This window comes from Musca domestica, unplaced genomic scaffold (genome assembly GCF_030504385.1).
Source record: "Musca domestica strain aabys unplaced genomic scaffold, Musca_domestica.polishedcontigs.V.1.1 31, whole genome shotgun sequence".
Classification (NCBI taxonomy): Eukaryota; Metazoa; Arthropoda; class Insecta; order Diptera; family Muscidae; genus Musca; species Musca domestica.
Window position 1 is genome coordinate 5,600,145 of NW_026712309.1, and position 14,352 is coordinate 5,614,496.

At 34.0% G+C, this 14,352-nt stretch overlaps 1 protein-coding gene across 2 annotated transcripts in view; it reads left to right on the top strand.

The window, feature by feature from the left end:
* Positions 1-1,491: 1,491 nt before the first annotated feature.
* LOC101888004 (pyruvate carboxylase, mitochondrial) overlaps positions 1,492-14,352 on the top strand; it is a 31,883-nt gene continuing 19,022 nt past the window's right edge. For both annotated transcript variants that reach the window (XM_005180876.4, XM_005180877.4), the window contains exons 1-2: positions 1,492-1,677; positions 1,969-2,093. The gene's annotated coding sequence lies outside the window, so the exon portion shown is untranslated. The remainder of the gene's footprint in view (positions 1,678-1,968; positions 2,094-14,352) is intronic.

Genomic DNA, 14,352 nt, shown 5'->3' on the forward strand with positions numbered 1-14,352 from the left:
TTATTTTGTTTGTTTACAAACTGCTGGACAACGAATGTTTTCTCATCGGAGAAAACCAAATTCGGCAGCAACTCTTTAGCACTTTTGAGTCTATTTTCTTTCTGTTGCGGTGTAAGTTCTTGCACTTTTTGGAATTTCAATGACTTTACCCCGAGCCCATTTTTCAATATTTGCCGAATGGAATATTGCGATATGTTCAGCTCACGAGCCATTTTTCGGTCACTGCGACGCGGGTTTCGATCAAGTCGCTTCTTTACTTTTTCGAACCATTTCTATTGATGTTGCTGTTCTCTTCCATCCACTTCCTTGACGTCGTCACATTTAAATGCTGAAGTGCTCTAACGATAGCCACTTGTGGTTTTCCAGCCAAATACAAACACACTATCACGCTTAAATTCCATCACGAATAACTTTTTTTCTGAAAAATTCCCACCAAAATGCTTTTGTGCGCTTGTAAATAATATAATGAGTAATTGTAACAGCTCTCGGACGAGTGGCTTAGAAATGACAAGAGTCTGAAGTTGGTTGCAGTTTTTTCATCTCACCCTGTAGCTACACGTTTTGATATAGCCCCCATATAACGATACCACCATATTTAACGTGTTATTGAGTGATTTACATCCTTGTGAAAAACTGTCCATATTGTTCCAAGTTGTGTATTCCGTATTTTGATTATTTGTGTAATTTTCACCGGAATCGTTTCGAATTTGGTATTTGCAGTTTCTAATGGATACGACCACCAATGAAATTTTTACAGAAAAGAATTTCTTTGATGACAGTTTACTAGAGTCCCAAATGTAAATTTGGCGCCCGATTTGACGAAGTGAACTTTCGATGTGACACATTACTTGTACACTGCTCAAAAACAAGTTTTTTACAACTCATCGAAAACTTTTTTTCAATTAGCATTGTGCACCATGGTGTTTGTCTTCTTAATTTTTTCATGTTATACAACAAACTGTCAGCTATTAGTTGTTGTTACGCCTTGTTTTTTGATGTATGTATTATGTTTTTTGATGTATGTATTATGCTGCGAATCTTTATTATAATTATTTTTGAAATTGGCGATAAGATGTTTTAATGAGAGTCTGTTTACAGCCATTATAAATATATTTTTATTCGTATGACCACATCATACTTAAAACACTGTGCGCCATATGCCTATAAAACAAAACAAATCTCCCCGTACTCATCAATGTAAACATATGTTTTGGAGCAAGCTATACTTCTCTTCCATCTTCACGAACACTCTGGTTCTTTTTGGCTCCACCAACAGTTATCGACGGCGCGAGAGAAAGAGAGAGATTCTAGAGAGAATGCAAAATACAACACACATGGCATTAACGGAGTGTTGTTTTTCGTATGGCATTTGGCTCATGAGATGACAAATCACAGAGCAAGCCCCAACAGCCAACTTGTGTTGTTGGGGGTTCACTTAACAGTTTTTACACGACTGTTGTTGCTGTATTTCGTATGTGATAACTTTTCGCATGTTAAAATCGGGTGAGATATTTACGCTTTACAGTTTGTCATCGAGTCAGTCGGTCGTGAGACACTGGTGCGAGTGGGTCGTTTTAAAAGAAATCAAAAAAGGGATTGCGACAAAGAATACCAAGCGGAGTGTGTAGAACAAAAAAGAAAAAATATTTTTTGGCAACAAAAAAATTCCTACAATTGGTTAGTGTGACTTTTACATTTCACCTTCTTCTTCTATACATCAATTCGTTAATTTTTTTCAAAAGTGTTTGACAATTAAATTTCCATTGCAAAATTTGTTTAATTTTTACAACGATGTTATAATATTTATGCAACAGCAAAATTTTTACCTAGGAGTCTTTTAAAAAATTAGCTTTTAGCGTTTTACTGCGACTCAGTAATTGCTTTTGATAATTTTTTTTCGTGAAATTTATACAAGATTTTGTCGTCAATTCGTTTCTAAGAAAAGTCTAAATTTTCTGTTATAAACAGCCCATCAAGGAATAAAAAAATACACAAGCATTCGCACACGCACGCCCAGCAGAAGAGAGGGAGAGAGGAGCACCATACCCCAAAAAGTTACGTCAAGCCTTCGCATCGTTAAATAAAAGAAAAAGGTACGTATTTACATATGTATGTAAAAATGTATGTATGTCTGTCTATATGCAGAGTACAAAATGTAAATAACAAAAACAAAAAAAAGAACGTTAAGCAGAAGACAGAACAACTGCAACACAACTTTCGGCAAAAACTTTCTCAAATACAGGTTTTAAGTCTGACAACATTGACAGCGACATTGGTCAATGTACATTGCACAGCGGAGAAAACCAATAACAACAACAACAACAAACTGCAACTACCAAAACATGCAATGCGAATGCATTTTAACCTAAACCGTAATTTGTTTGGTTAAAATTATCATCGTCAATTACACTGCCGATTGCTACTGGCATTGCAATCAACAATGCCGGCATTGTTCTGGAAAGAAAATATCAACACTGTAAAAACCCCCATTACCAAGCAGCGGCACTTTTACATGCATATGTTCCGATGTTAAGTTGGTATAATTGGATGGAACGACGGTTTTTTGGTTTTATAATAATTTTGAAACATTCTTCGTTTTGAATCTGATTAAAGATCGTGCAGAAGAAGCTTCATAAAAAATATGAAAAAGTGGTGTGATTATTACAAACTCGAGTCAAGATAAGGAAATGAGATTATGTTTATACAGTGGATCACAGTAAAATTTAATATACCAAGTCCTAATTCAGACGTAGAGAGTTTGGAATAAACGAAATTAGTTTTTGGAAAAAAGCGATATTTACTCAACTCCCTTACTTTCTACGTGTCGATTGGGATTTATATCTTCGGGACATAAAGAGGATTGAACCATGGCACACCTAGAAAGGTAGTTTAACTTTGACGGAAGTATGAAAATGAAACTGTCGTAGAGATCAATAAAGATCTGTTGGAAAGACATCGTTTGAACAAATCTTTTGTTCTATTACCGTACTAGGGAGTCTGCCTATTCTTAAATTTAAAAATTGAGATCCTGAACTCAAAATTCGGCTTTAATGCGTTTTCATCTGCGAGCGAGCATAGGTCAGTGGTAAAGAAGACTTTCTTTTGTGACAATCTCCCCCATGCAGCGTTGTTTTTGTGAGTGGTGTGATAGCACTTAAGAAAATATGTTTGTATTTTTAGAAAGTGGGGAGTAAAATAATAAATTGGGATCTAATTATAATATAAAGCTATGTATATCACTGTTCAGAAAATATCTATGAATCTCTTTCGAATTTATTGGATTTGCTTCGCTTGATATATATAAGAATCATTTACAACAAAAAGATATTGAAATACTAATTTGGCGCCCAAGTGTGCCAAACTGAAATCTTCTTCATTCTCATATATCCTGTATTAATCGACGTTATAGCTCGTTGAAATAACCCAACTTTCTATACCCTCCACCATAGTATGGATGTTATATTAAGTTAGTCATTCCGTTTGTAGCACCGAAACCCCACAAAGTATGCATTTATTCTTGATCAGCATAAAATACAATGTATATTTAGCGATGTCCGTCAATCTGTGGAATTAACCCAATCTTCCTAAGGCTGAAGTAGGTTGATAAAATTTTATTCAGAGGTGTTTTAAGTCTGTAGGACTTTTAGTATAGAGAATGGAAAATATAGGCCCACGCATAGAACAATTACAAAAGGTAGAACAAAGCTACCCCCGAAATAATATTTTTTTTGGTGCCCTTATTCTGTTAAAACAAATACACATTCATGGTACATGTACACATTTTGAGTATCTCAAATTCGGTTGCAGAATAAATGTATATTTTCGACGTAAATGGGCAACACATTGCAACCATTTTGTGTTAAAAAAAAATTAACACTATAAGACTCCAAAACAGAGTTGCATTTTTTCTAGTGTCTTTGAAGTTGAGCAACCTTTCTTATTGAGCCATGGTTCCACGTTTTGATATAGACCCCACATAACTATAACGAGCTATTTTAGATTTTTCGAACAGAATTTGATGTAAATTGGGGATATGTCCTCCCAGTATGTAGGAAACATCCTTTCAGAGAACTATATAACTCTACCTCTAGATATACGGTATTTTTATTATTTGTGTCACACTTTTCACCAGAATTATGTAAAATTCGTTATTTGGAGTTCGCAATGGGTACTAGCTCTTATGACACAAAATTTCCTGGTCGGATCCACGCCTTCGTAAAGTCCCCACATGGCGGTACCTCCCAATATTCGGAATTTCTATGATTTTAGCTTTCCAAGTTTAAGACAACAGAATTCTCTTAAACTTGGGGTTGAAGTTTGAACGGCATTTACATTTTGCAAGTCCTTCCAAATAGCAGATGATATTAAAAGTTCGGATAAAATGTTTTCAAATCCCAAACAAACAAATAAATCACCCAATAATCAAAAAAAGCTGATTGATTTTTGCAGAAAGAAAAGTAACAGTTAAATGTGATTTAAGGAGACATTTCACCGGCAAGAAAATGGAAACTCTCAGTTAAAGAACTGTCGAAATTTCTCTCACGCATCGTTCTCTTTGGAGAACTTTTGTATTAACATACGACTTTCAGTAACGATTTGGAACAATTATTAAATTTTTTTGGGTAACTAGGCCGATTACATGCTAATAGTAGATTTGCAGTTTACGGGATTTACTACAGTGGATTTACATTTTCAATTCTATTGCATATGCGTAAAATAAATTCTCATCGAATGTAAACATACAGAAATGGTTTAGTTAGATAATTTCAAATGCAAATCAACATTTATTGCAAACATGTTTGTTGAAATTCTGACTGGGAGGACTGGTATGCACTCGTCTACAGTTCTACAAAAATTTCTCAGACCTTTAAAATAACTGTATGAAAATAATACATCTAAAACTATTTTTGCTCCATAAAAACTCTCAACACATGAACTTGAATGTCTTTTCAAGACTATGACCTAGATTAAGGTTCCACCCTATCTATACAAACTATTTTCACAAAAAAAGTTATCAACTTGACATTTTTGTCTGGTTTGTTATTTTTTTATAGAAAAAAAAACCCTCGACTTTGATCCGTTAATCGTTGAAAATGGTCTGCCTACCTTATCAACGTTATTCAATTGGATTAAGTGATAGTGAACTGTATAAATAGCTTTTATACATTTTTATTGTTTTTTATATTAATATAAAACAACAAATACAGTTGTCGAAATAACTAAGTTAGTTCCACTGCGAAATATTATGAGTGAAAAAATTTAAATAAAGTGATATGCTTTGATATTTTTTATTTTTAAATAAATGGATTTCTAGGAGTGGTGATAAGTTTGTTCAGGATCCTATTTATGAAACTGACTGAAGGGCAAAACAAAGTCCTGTTCGAATTGATCAATCGATCCAAGCGTGATGACAAATTTCGTTTGCCCTGCCTGCTTCCCATTGTGGCAGACAGTGATAAAGCATACCCTGCCCTACACCTGTATTTTTTTGGCAAGAAGTCTGTTGAAGAATACGTAATACCTCAGAGGTTGGGGCAGATAATCTCTGAACACATATACAACAACATATACATATCGTGTCAGACATAACAAATTGTTTTTTTTTTCCTATCAGGAAAGAAACTAATTTAATCCAAACAATAATATGTTATTCCATCTCCTGTAAAATATGCAATATTGAAGTATGTGCTTTTCTTTATCAATATACAGGGTGAGATAAAAAACTGCAACAAAGTCAAACGCCATAACTGCAACAAAGTCAAACGCCATTCCCCGAAGAAGCGCTTGCTTGAGGTGATCGACACCTTGGGATTTTTTTATGCCAACCTTGCTTTCCAAAATACTCCAGACACAATAGACCAACGGATTGGTATCCGGAGATTTCTGGCCATTGTGCGCTGGAAACGAAGAGAGGAATCTGATTTTGTAACAATTCTTGGGTGGCGCGAGCTGAGGGCGATGCTTTCCAAGGTCTGTGGCCAAAATGTTTGCAGGTCCAAGGCTTTAATACACCCTCCAGGATATTTTCGCGATAATATTCAGCATTTATTCTACTGCCACGGTCGATTAATACGTGCGGAGAGCAACCATCGGCTGTTATGGTGGTCCACACCATCACCATGGCCGGCCCATGAGTTCTGGTGGCCAACCAAAGGAGCACATTTTCAGCTTTTCTCTCATCGGAGAAAACCAAATTCGGCAGTTCACCACTTTCGGCCAAGCAAAGCAACTCTTGGCTCTTTTGAGTCTATTTTCTTTTTTTGAATTTCAATGGCTTTACCCCGAGCTCATTTTTGAAAATTTACCAAATAGAATATTGCGATATGTTCAGCTCACGAGCTACTTTTCGGCCACTGCGACGCGGGTTTTGATCAAGTAGCTTCTTTAGTTTTTAAACCATTTCTGATGATGTTGCTGTTTTCTTCCGTCCACTTCCTTGACGTCGGACTACGCTACCAGTATCACGGTAACGAGCGATGGTACGAGACACAAAAGATTTATTCATATTTAGATGCTGGAGTGCTCTACTGATAGCCACTTGAGGTTTTCCAGCCAAATATAAAGAAATCACACTATCACGCTTCCATCGCGAATAACTCTTTTTCTTGTAAACAATATAATGCTTGTAAACAATATAATGACCTGTCACTGGAGCAATTTTGTCGGACGAGTGGCTTAGAAATGACAGCAGTCTGAATTTGGTTGCAGTTTTATCATCTCAATCTGTTTACATATGGTGTCAGACATAACACATTGTTTTTTTGCCGATTAGAAAAGTAATTGATTTCATCCAAACAATAATATTAAAAATAAAAATTGAAAAATTCAGCTATTCCCTGTTTCGTAAAAATACGGAATATATTAGTTCGGGCTTTCCTCTATCAAGATGCATTATTCGGACGAGAATTTTCATTGTCAGTTTTGTAAAGTAACAGTACAATCACACATTGTAGTTATTGAAGTTATTGCCTTTGAAATAATCATTTTACTATCCTGTTTGAAAACAAATAGCCATAACAATTTTAGCAAAATATACTACTGGCAATTGTCAATTTTATTCTCTTTAATGGCTCATTTTGTTGTCTATTCTCATTAATTGACAAATGCATTGTATAAATGCCGGTCTCGTGCATATTTACTTTTACACAAATACCGATTTTTGGTTAGATGTACAGGCGCAGATGTATATACATACATGTATCCATCGCTTTTACGTGTCAATATCGCTTACGTTAGTACTTGAGACAAAACCATTTGCGTTGCATGCAAACAATTGCATAATATTGCAATGGTTTTTTTCACATTCTGTATAATTTTCTTTCATAGGTCCGCTAAAATCTTCCCCTCTTGTCCTATAATCTACATTTTGGCGTCATGTTTTTTTTTTTCATTTTATTTTATTCTGTGCTTTTTTGCATTTGTTTATTTTTTTCGTTTAAGACGAAATGCAAATAAAATTAACTTTTACGTTATCTCCTTCTACCGAAAGGTTTGTAAGATGTCAGAATAGAAAATAATGATGAATAATGAACTATTATCTTAAATAGAGAACAATATTGTAATGCATAACATGAAGGACCATTTGAGCAAGAAGAGTCCTTCATCAGATCTAGATTGTAATTACACATAATTATGCATGTCTTGGCCTCTTTTAGTCTAGAACCACACCCCCTTCCCCCCACATGAACAAGATACGCATTTTATGTTCTTGAAAAGATGTAGGAAAAACAAAAGATTTTCGAAATATTTTCATATTTTTTTTTCGAAAGTGGTGCTCTGTTTTGTTTTTTTTTTTTTCTTTTTTTGTCAACATAAAATTCACCTACGTCACATAAGAATTGCTTTCCAGGGAAATTTCCACTATTTCCAATAATACCCATCTGTTTTGTTTTTTCTCGTTGGGCATATACCATTTTATTGTTGTTGTTTTTTTATGGAAAATATCTTAAAAAGAAAAACAAAGTAGAAGATCTTCTACATGTGCTTTGAATTCCTGTCATTTATTTAAATGAATAGTCAACGCCTCTAATAAAATCACGAGTGTTCATAAATTTGTTTTTTATTAGTTGAAAGTGTTTTTTCTTTTCGTTTTTGGTTGACTTGACAATGGACCTCTTCACAAGACAATAAAATACACCGAAAGAAACATTTCTTTGGGGGGGGGGGGGGTGTGACTAATATTAAAGGAGATCGCACACAAGGGGGCTTGTATCACGACATTTATGGATTTAAATCTAAAGAATTATGAGCGATTTTAATTTTTAAAGGTGCTGCGCGGAGGCACTCTTCGAGATGTATAACAGCATAACAGTTGTGTTATATGAGATATAACAAATAAAAACGCGCTAAGTTCCGGTCGGACAGAACTTTTAATTAACTCCACAATGAGGTAAAGGCAACCTTTAAAAATTTGAGATTGAGTATTAGATTCACTTCCATTTTTGGCAGCGAAATCGGTTGGTAAAATCTTAAAAATGCCGTTGAGTTTATGGTAACGGATTTTTGCTATAGTGATTGTTACCTGAACCGATCTCGATAAAATTTGGCAGGTATTTTCGTGCTGTATCTGATGTCCAGTATCAAATATCATTGTGGAGTGCATATTACGCATGCGAGGGATTTTAAACTCAAATCTGATGAAATATGTATGTGGGAGTTATATCTGAACCAATTTTCTTATAATTTAAAGTACTTATTTCAAGTCTGGATTCGGTCGTATTTGGCATAATTCAGTCCATTAGAACTAATATTAGTAATTTCGTGCACAAAAAACCTGATATCGGATGAAGATATATATGGGAGCTATAATCTGGGAGCTATATAATCTGATTCAAATCTGATCCGATTTCGATTGAATTTGACAGAGGTAATTTTGAGCTTCAACTTACACAATTGGCGCATAATACAATTGAAATCGGACGAAGATATATATATGGAAGTTACATGTAAATTTGGACCGATTATCACCAATTCCACTAGGATTCGTACTTGGGCCAAACAATTGATTTGTAGGAAGTTTCACTGCAATCAAACAATAAATGCAATCTGTATTCTGTTTACAAAAATACTTGGACAGACGGATGGAATGGAACTAAGAATGTGCTTCTATGCAGATCATTAAAATAAACTATGGGCCTGTCTCACTTCCTTTTCCATGTTACAATAAAATGAGCAAAGACATAATACCCTGACCACAGTGTGATGCAGGGTATACAAAAATCTGCTAAAAATGTGTGAAATCGCCAAAATACCAAATAGTTGGAGGTACTGCCTTATGATAGAACTCACAGCCACAGAATACAGAAACCATTACAAACTCTGCATAAGGAATTTTAAACTATTTCCCTAAAAATGTGACTGAAATCATCAGAATATCGGTAAATACCTCTATATGCACTGCCACAGAAGGTTCAAACCGTTAGAAACTCTAAGTACCGAATTTTTAATAATTTCGTTGGAAAATGTGTCTTAAATTTCTAAAATACCAAATATCGGAAGATGAAGAAAACGTAGACCTATATAGACAAAGTTTCGTCACAGGAGCTAGATAGGCTAACACATATTTTGTCCAGGTAAAAAACGATTTTTACAACGAATGCATTTTCATAAAACGTGTTATCTAGATTGTCAATTACTTTGACTCTATGACAAATAAATGACTTTTCATCTTTATATGTAAAGCTTACTTGTGAAATTTAATATATGTTGTCTCCCTCGTATTTTCCTATTTTCGCGCGAAAGAGAAAAGTCATTCATACTCTCTCCAAAAAACATGAATGACATTTAATTATCTGTTCAGTCAATATTCCTATTATTTCCTTCCTTCCTTTATTACTATTATTTTTTTTAACAGAATTTTCTCACATCTCTTAGAATAGGACAGTACACAAGATAATTATATGCCTCTGTTTTCACAATGTAACGCTATTTTTTTGCCTTTCATTCATTCATTGATTATAATAATAACAATAAACTATTCTTCAAATGACGTTCATTTGTATCGTAATCTATGGAAATTGTTAAATAATAAGAACCTTTTCAATAGACACTTCTACTATGTTGTTTTATTTGTTATTTAGACACTTGGAACGCGTGACAATTTGTGTATTTGCTTGTAAGGCTTTTCTTTGCTTTTGCAGTCTTAACAAAACTAAAAAAAGAATGAAGAAAAACCGTTCAATTAACGCGTGTGCTGTCTATCGGTCTATCTGACCGTCTGCCATTCTATCGTTAACGAACTCATCGTCAAGTGAATACCAAATGTTTGGATATTTTAATATATGAAAATGATATTATGAGCGTGTATGTGTGTAGATACATTAGAGTAGGTCATTAATGTTATTTTTTTTATTTATTTTTACTTTTTTTTGGCTTAAGTAAATAAAATTCGTTATTCGCTAAGCGCAAAACTTAAAAGTATTTAGGAAAGTCATTAGAAAAGTTTGCGTGTAAGTGTTAACTAATAATTTTGAATATAACGCATACGTATATAATTAATATAACTCATACGTGACAGCGAAGATTCAGTATTTGTTGGTTTCTAATTCATTTACTAGGTTATTTACGTATTTTTATACCACATTTAAATAAATAAGTGCAACAATGTATGTATTTAATATTTTTCAAATTATTGTCAAAAAATATATATACACAGCAATACAAAAATGGTATAGCAAAAACTAAAAGAATGCTCGGCAAGAGTAGAATCTGCTTGTTTTTGAACGAATCTTGAAACTCGTTTGAGTTTTTCGGAGGCCTGATTTATACTAAAAAGCATATACATTTATAAAGCGTTTACTTTGTATTTAAGAATTATGTCGTGTGTCTAAGACTTTGCTACAGAATAATAAAGGTAGATTTGGAAAAAAGTTCTTAAATTGTAGTCTGTTTCGCATTCATAAAAAACAAATGTTAAAAATTAAAATTCTAAATATTATGGAAGAGAGATAGAGCAAAATATAACAGAGAAGTGTAGTAGTATCGTAGTAACCACTTACAAATTTCAAACAAGTGAAAGGATTGGTGTTGGAGATCCAAGCAGTGGAGAGCTTGGATCCTTTGTAATTTACGAAACACTGTCTGTAAATATAGACATTTGGGATTCTTGGATTCCTTCACTTCTAATGAAATATGAAATAATATTCTAAGGGAGCTCTATTGGCACTGGTTATCGAATAGTGAAAATGCGTTTACTCATTCTTTGGGTTATAACATCCGACCCATTCCAATATACATTTGCATGTATTCTAATAAATAGGTATGTGTATTGTATGTGTGTACATATATTTAACAATTTGTTTTTGTAAACTCATTCATTGACCTTTAACAAAAACGAAATTTGGCATAGAAAGAATTCTTGTGACATGTGCAAAACTAAAACGCATAAAGCAAAGAATAGGCGTTGCTTTGTAAAAAAACTGTAATAAAAATTGTCAATGTTGTACAAAAAGTAGATCTTGAAATAGGTTTTCGATGAAAAGCCCTAAAATAGTATACATATTGTACATATACATTAGGAGCTTGGCATCATGACATGCCATATTAATGTCAAATTATAAGAGAAAATGAAGGATTCGGGTGCGGCTTTGACATTCCTTTATGATATGTCCCCAAATATGCCATGATATGATGTCAATCTACTTATGCATCATCGCCTAAATGCCCACATCGCTTTGAAACTGTCTCAAATCCGTAAGCGAAACCCAAATTAGCATAAAATCTTTCCATTAATGGAAAAATAAATAGAGATCCGTAGATCGACGAGCTATAAGGATGTCTACTATATCCTTAAAGCTTGTCGTGGTTTTCTTGTGCATTTACACAACATAGTCTCTCTCTCTTTAAATGTCAATCAGTTTAGAGCTCACATAGGACTGAGACAAAACATGTCCCTATGAATAAATCATATATTTTTATATTACTTTTCCACGTTAATCATCTGTGATTTTATAATGATCAGTAATGTATCTCTCCAATGTTTTTTGCCGTTTCCGACAAAAATAGTTAACTTTTAGTTAATATCGTTAAGTACCTGAATTACAAGTATTTAAAATATTGATATTACTTTGAATGCCCTCCACCATTTGGAAATAAAAAGACGTTGAAAAATACTGTTAGAAATTATAAAATATTGGGAGTTTCAGTTATATTGGGGTCTATTCTAAGACGCGGACCCGCATAGACAAGTTCTGTCCTCCTCTCTTTCAGATGGAAGTTCCTCCCTAAATTCGGTATTTTAAGGATTATTTAAGCGACATTATTAACTGGAATTTTTCAAGTTTCGTGTTTGAATATTGTAATTGGAGCTATACGAATACCTGGACCTGCATAAGCAATTTTCTAGCACAGCCTGTAATACCCTTTACGAACTACAAGTACGAAATTTGAAACAATTCCGGTGAATAATATACCAAAAATCATCAAAATACCAAATTTAGGGAGGTAACGTTATATGGGGGTTATACCAAAGCGTGGACCTATATAGCCCATTTTCAATACCAAAAGACTTACTGAACAAACACACGTCTGAGTACAATTTTATCAACCTACTTTATTTCGATCGGAAGCTAGAGTGATTTCCACAGACAGATAGATTTCTTCATATGTAAATTTATCCATTCTCAATTCACTGTATTATTTTTATAGCATACTTTTAGGCACACGCAACAACTTTTAACCTGAAACTAAAGACTTCTGGAATAAATATAGTACAAGTTATTATATAATTGCGTTTATTTGAAGTATAAAAATTGTTGAGAGCGCTTTAAAGCATGCTATTTACTTCTTCTACTTCATTTTATCTTATTTTATCTTCTACTTTACTTATCTTCTTCTATTTTAAAACTTCAAAAAAATCCGCGAAAGCACCTTCCAATCTTAGTCCACAAATTCTTTCTGTAAATCTCATCTTCATGTCCATTTTCATTAAAACGCACACACGCAAATCGCTTGTATGGTATGCATGCACAGACACGTGTCAGCTAAACTGTCATTACACTTTTGTCCCACAAACCTTGGCAGTGAGATCAATGTCACAATGCGTGCCAGTGGTCGACATCTGTTTATGTCTTCTCTCAATTCTGCGTTGAAAATCGTTATGGCTGCTCTCCTCTCGTATTCAAATTCAAATATTCTTTAATGATATTTACATTCATCGGAGGCAGCAAAGTGAAAGAGGTGGGGAACCGAATCGGCCTACAAAGTAAATATTGTATAAAATACTGTAAAGCCGGTATAGGGTGATAAATTGCAAAAATAAAAAAAAAACGGAATTGTTGTTTTTTAGATATTTACAGTAAATAATGACGACTGTTGCTTAAACAAATTAATGATAAAACTAATGATAAAGAGTGTGTGGAATTAAATTTGTAATTTAAGGGCATTTGTACCCTTAGTCTTATAACTGAAGAGTTGGGAGTACATACATCTTTCATTGGATACAGCTTATACTATGCCAAAGATTTTACAACCCGTACATATACAGGGTGAGATAAAAAAAAAATCTGCAGCAAAGTCAAAAGCCACATTTCTTACATTTTTTTAAATTTTATTGAATAAAAAAATCGGAAATAGCATCAAAGTTTAGAATAAGTTTAGATTTGTTCGAATTGGTTATCTTTGACATGAATTATTTCTTTCAAACGGCCAATGAATGCGTCATACGCTGCCCGAATGTTGCTCTGCAGTATTTTGGTACATTCCCGGCGAAGCGCTTGCTTGAGGTGGTCGACATTTTGGTATTTTTTATTGCCAACCTTGCATTCCAAAATACTTCAGACACATTTTGTAACCATTCTTGAGTGGCGCGTGCTGAGTGCGATTGTGCGGAGTCCTGTTGGAATGTCCAAAGTCTGCAGTGTCGGACGATTGGCTTAGAAATGACAGCAGTCTGAAGTTGGTTGCAGTTTTTTCATCTCGCCCTGTATGTTGTATCATTAATAAATCTTACAGTTGGTATTGGCTGGAACCTGCCATAACAAAACAGAGTTCGTGTGTCAACATCTCAATTTTATTAAGTGTTCTTTTGAAAAACATTGTTTACCATATCATAACACATATTGCAACTATATCTACGATTTCCAGCAGAAAAAATACTCTATCGCAAAATAATCACAATTGAGGTTGGTTATTGATACCGTTTTTTATCTGTTTTATTTTCATTTACTCGTCCTCACCTAAGCAATAACTCACTGCTGAATGATGAGATTGTCAGTTCAATAAACATCAATTTATTTACCAAAGGTGTGGTGTGCTGTGGTCACCCACCTCCTAGACTTAATTGTTTCTTGCGGAAGCAAACGCTCATACGTGTGTACATCCCCATATATTGCTACCAATAGACAGCTTGAAGTA